Source organism: Andrena cerasifolii, chromosome 3 (assembly GCF_050908995.1).
Source record: "Andrena cerasifolii isolate SP2316 chromosome 3, iyAndCera1_principal, whole genome shotgun sequence".
Lineage (NCBI taxonomy): Eukaryota > Metazoa > Arthropoda > Insecta > Hymenoptera > Andrenidae > Andrena > Andrena cerasifolii.
Window position 1 is genome coordinate 20873941 of NC_135120.1, and position 5465 is coordinate 20879405.

Here is a 5465-nt window from a genome sequence, read left to right on the forward strand (position 1 = left end):
AGCGTTCGACACGAGACAGGCGAATAATTCCTGCTCGAGGATGCTTTGTACAGGGTGGAAGATTTCTTTTCCGACACCGTTACGATCCCCCGTAACCGCGCAAACGAGGCGAGTTGCAGAGATCGGTACGTGGAAAAATAGCCTACGGCTTACCTCTCTCGGTGGCGATTTCAGTGGAAACACCGTGGACCGGCGGTTAGGTCGAGCTGGCCGCCCTTTGTCAACGGAGGATCATCTTTCGCGACCAGGTCCTTTAAAATCAGATAGCGGGTTCAGTGGGGCGGGCGTTGGTGGCGGCGTGGCGGCAGGCAACTTGATATTATTTGTCACCCCTCAGTCAGGTAGATTAGACGTCGCCGGAATCGTGGAAAGGGGATTAAGGGTATCCAAATATCCAAGTCCCGGCTAATAACGAGACTAAGCATCGCGCACCGACTGTCGGTGAATAGTTGGCCCATTTTCTCGGGCCAGGCTTGGCCCACTGGCACCGTTTACCGGGCCCAGTTGGACGTACAATAAAGCCTGGACGCTCGGGGCTCTTACTCCCAACGGATTCATTACACTTAACGAGGGGTTTATTATTTAAAAAGGATTTACGCTAATTCGCCGATATTCCGTGCTGTTGCAGGCAGCCAGTGGAAGAAGAGGAAGAGGAGGAAGATCCTGTTGCTCGAGGACGGGGTAGCAAACAAGCGATTATCCGTTCGGCTTGAGCGGCAACCGAAAATGGAAGGATGCTTCCTACGTGCCACTTAAATCGCAGCTTCAAACGCTCCTACGTCCCTTTTTCCCAACCTACGGCACACCTTGGCGGCTCTCGTCTTCTGGCCATTTTTCCCGTCGACCTTATCTCCGATACAATTGCGGCCCCGTTTTATAAACATCCCCCCTCCACTATCGGGGCCCCCTTTATCTCTGACCCGGTTGGAAAAAGTTTCGGGCCGAAGGGAGAGATAGGGACGGGGCACGTTAGAACATTCCTCGTGCACAGTATAACGCTCCGTTGACACGATGATGGATCGTCTACCTTCCCACCGGACAGGTAGACGCGCATTCACACTAGCGCGCTGAAAGTGTGTAATCGTGGCGGCACGCAGGTACCTTTACAAGGGTCAACAACTCCATCAAAACGTGAAAACCATCTGATACGGTGGTCGACCGGCCCTCGGCTGTGGAACGTGGCGTGCGATCAACGGCCGCCCTGCGACCTTGAACGCGATGGGGAGGGAAACGTCAGGTGACAAATAGCTTTCCTAATGCCTAAATATTTGAACAGGGTGTACTGCTCTCCGTTCACGAATGCGACTTCATTGTGGAAGGGTGTGCCGCGACACTGAACTTGGGTGTGCAAGTCGTACGATGTCCCGGAATAAAGGGTGGCAATAGGTGAGGACGTGAAGAACGTGAATTATGAATCTCTAGTACCTAGTACTTGATAGGCGATTTTCTTTAAATTACGTAACGCAGTGATTCCCAAACGGTGGGTCGCGAAGTGTTTTCTGGGGGGTGTTTTTTTTTATTATTTTTTTAATATTATTAAGGGGTTATGCCTACTTGTACCTAAGGTCTGAAAACACAAGTATTTTCGGGATTTTTTTTAAACTTGAAGACTCTTTTAAATAAACGGTTGCATATTCGAAAGTACATATATATTTTAAAGTTCTTGTTGCTTTTTTTTGCCACGTGATATCTAAATAAAGAATGGAATTATAGGCAATCTCCTGGCAACGTTTTTTTATTTAAGCACTTTACGGTGACCACTGTAGCTTTGGCCTGGCTCATCAGAAATAAAAAATTCGCCCAAATTTAGTTGGTATATTAGATTATGTAATCCTTAATCGTGGCTTTTTCATTTTCATCGCGTAGTTTTCATTGTACAGTTGAAAAGTGATGAAAAATGAGCGATTCTGTGGCGAAAATCGATAGTTTTGTTATGAGAAGCTGCCATTTTGTAGCAAATTAATTTTTCGAGATAATTACCGATTAAGAACTAAGGTAATCTAATATACTACCTAAATTCCCGCGAATTTTTTATTTCAGATAAACCAGGTCAAAATTAGAGTGGTCACCGGAAACTACTGAAAAAAAATCGCTGCCGAGACTTTCTTTTATTTATTTATATTTTCCATCGCAAAAATTACTAAGGTGAATGTCCTAATTTCTGCTCATGTCCCCGTTTCTGCTCATTTCGTATTTTTCTTATTATTATATGCGTTACGTTTGTACTATAGTTGCAACAAAATAATTCTAAATTATTCATGAGCAGAAATACTGACATTTAGAGCATTATATATTTAATTAGAAATTACTAATAGTTAAACATCTTGAAATATCTTTCTTAAATAGTTTTTGAATTGGTTGATTCATTATTAAAGAATTAATCAATTACTCTGCAAATTTTGATCGCAAACAAATTTTTTACACCTTCTTTATGACGAGTTACGTCTTAAATGAGCAGAAATTGGGACATTCACCTTATAAGTAGTTTAACATGTACATGTACTACACTTTGGAATACATACCTAAAGGTTTGGGTTAGGAAAGGGTTGATTAAAAAAACCTTGAAATGTTTCCCCCAAAATTTCCGAATAGATATAAATGTTTTTTCAGACCTCACAGGTATAGGCATAACCCCTTAAGTTAGAATTGAGGCATTGAAAGTAACAAAGAAGCAACTCAGATTTTTTGCGAAGTTGAGTTAGTAGCAGCAATGTATTCCAATAGGCTCTACGAATAGACTCTAAGAATTAATTTATTTTCAACGTGGGTTAGCCAGTGATTACTCTGATCGCCTCAACTATATTCTGAACTACCGCTCATAGAGCCTCTGCCGCTATACCCACTTGCAACTTCATGAAATCATGCTTCCTGCCATCCAGATGCCAAACACTGGTTTCCCAATCGTCATCCATCCGTTCCGCGCAGTAAATACCGAGGAGAGCCGCGGCCAAAGCGATCCAAGAAACAGGAGCAGAGATCCCAGGGGTGGGAGAATCAAGAAACGGAGAAAATGGAGGTAAAAAGTGACGGGCCGCTTTGCGGCAGCGTCTGCCACCGCTCGATTCCTGCCCTTCCACTCGTTACTCGCTATCAGTCGAACGTCCGGCCACGGGTATGCATGCAGGATACATCCTTACGCGAGCAGGTAGAGATAAAGAGCAGAGTGCGGCGGGGAGGAGGAAGGCGAGAGTTGCGGCGCGGGGATAGGGAGAGCACAGAGAGAAATCCATCGTCGGCGGACGGTGAACCGAGTCAGTTCGATCATCAGAACCAAAGAGTGTGTGTGGGGGGGAATGGTGCGCGCAAGAGAAGGGCGGAGGGAGATATCGGGAAAGAGCGGGCAAAGCAGCTCGACGGGACGAGTTCTAAGGCGGTGGCGGCCTTTAAAAGATGTCGGACGCTTTGATGTTTGCCGCACGTCATCTCGCGCGTTACATCGACGGTGGCTCTCGAAACGGGCGAATAGCGACGCACCCTCTCGCGTGCTTGTGCGCGTGCACGCGGATTCGCTACCCGAAAGATCGTGAACGGAGGCAGGGTGGAATCGGGCGCCACGGCAGCAACCCCCTCGAACTCGTACGGTCGGTCGGACTTAAAATCGTCCCCCACCCTTTGCCTTCTCGTTTGCTACCGGGGGTGAGTCGGGTGGCTTTGGAGACTGGATGTATCTACATTGCGCTTGCACTGAAACTGCAAGTGGAACAATATGAAATAGCTCTCCCTAGGGGTTATATTTATTTTCTGGCAGCGTTTCGTGTTAATCCGCTGGGAAAGTAAGTCCGACGTTAAGTTTGGTAATAGTCCTACGTGTACTTACACCTTGCTTTGAAGTTTAAATCTCGACGCTGGTATGGTAAAGAGATCAAAACGCGTAGCATCTACGATATGTATGCACTGTGTTTTATAAGCACAGGAGGACTGCGCGCAACACATAACTCCACTGCTCGCCCGGGTGCGCGATCCTGCCACCCCTCGATCGAGCCCGAGCTCCCTTCGTCCCTCTGTCGCTCGTTTTATCAACACAACGCGGTCTTAGACCTCCCGCTGCCGGTACAGTTTGCAAACAGCAGAAAAACGCCACTCGATTATTCCTCGCCACCCCACGAATCGCTTAGCAGCAGCGACGCGCCACGTTCGAGAGAACGGGGGTGTGAAGCGACGGGTCGTGCCTGCGATTTTCGACGAGCACGTTGCTCGACACAATTAGGGGCTCGCTTTTGTAGAACCGAGCGCAGATTCATTCGGAACGAAAGAGACACTTTACTCGCACCTTCATTCGTTTCTCTGTAACAGCGGATACATATTCCACAGAATTTCCTCCTTACGGCAGAAATTTCAAACGTTAAGCTCGCGCGAGGGACACGAGGGTGCACGCGTCGTTTGTAGCCACCTGGACAAAGCTGAAGCTTTAAAGTGAAGCTAACTCGTTACATTTGTTAGAGCGACGGACATCGGAGCTAGTTATTCGCGCGCTTCCTGGCCTGTCCGCCGCGTCTCTGCTCCTCCACCGACAGTTCCCGCCTAGACCCTTTGATTTGTGCGACCAACGGCCCCTGGCATCGTCATCCTCGACAGACCTGCACGTTCACCGTACGGTCATCCGTTATGCTTACCCGGCCCAGTCACTGAAATCTTTGTCCAGGACGTTCCGAGCGCCGATCCGGCCAACATTAATGAGTATTGATGTCCTCCTCGCGATCGATCGGCCGCTGCGATATCGCTTAGCGGAACTCGCATCACACGGAAATCTCGTCCGGCCGCATCGCCGATCCGATCCAACCACCGAGTACTGTTATCGGGACACTACGAAGCGAGATTCCCAGGTACAGCGTGATTTTCAGATATCCACCGCTACGATCCACGGTCTCTGCGAAAAGCTGAAGACGACAACGAGCTCCTGTAGGTACCTACTCTTTATTTCGCAGGTCACGCGAATTTCTGGATGCGTAAATCGTTTCTGCGAAGAACAAGCAATTTAGTACATTTGGGAAAGTACCGTATGATTGTTTATTTTGCATTTTCCCAGAAGAATTTTCATAGGTTCGGGGCGACCTGAGGAAAGGGGACGAAATATGGCAGCCTTTGTGAATTCATTGACAAATGGTGATACAGAATTTCGTACTTCAAATGGCGCAGAATAAATAGACTTGTACACTTGGAAACTCTTTCTGTGATGTCCGAAAGTTTACCATTCCTGGCAATTTAAGGCTTACTTCGAACTATCCCCGAAGGGATTCGTGAAAATAGAAGATTCGTCGCTATGTACCCCTTCGCCACTTTATATTCATAAAAGCCTGAAACATTAGCTTAATTCTGTGTACCAACTATGCTTCCCCCACTCCTAAATCTGTACCCAAAGTACGGCGCAGCAAAGCGCAGCATTCGAAAAACATTTCGGAGAAAGAAATCGGGGAAAAGAATATCCTGGGAAAGTGTAGTTGGGCCGGGGAATCGTGGAACAGCCT

The 5465-nt window shown here is 47.4% G+C and overlaps 1 long non-coding RNA gene across 1 annotated transcript; it reads left to right on the forward strand.

The window, feature by feature from the left end:
- Positions 1-1246: 1246 nt before the first annotated feature.
- Positions 1247-5241, forward strand: LOC143366708 (uncharacterized). The gene is made up of 3 exons (XR_013084802.1): positions 1247-1386; positions 2880-3016; positions 4643-5241. It is a non-coding gene; the product is annotated as an uncharacterized LOC143366708 (long non-coding RNA).
- The last annotated feature ends 224 nt before the right edge of the window (positions 5242-5465 follow it).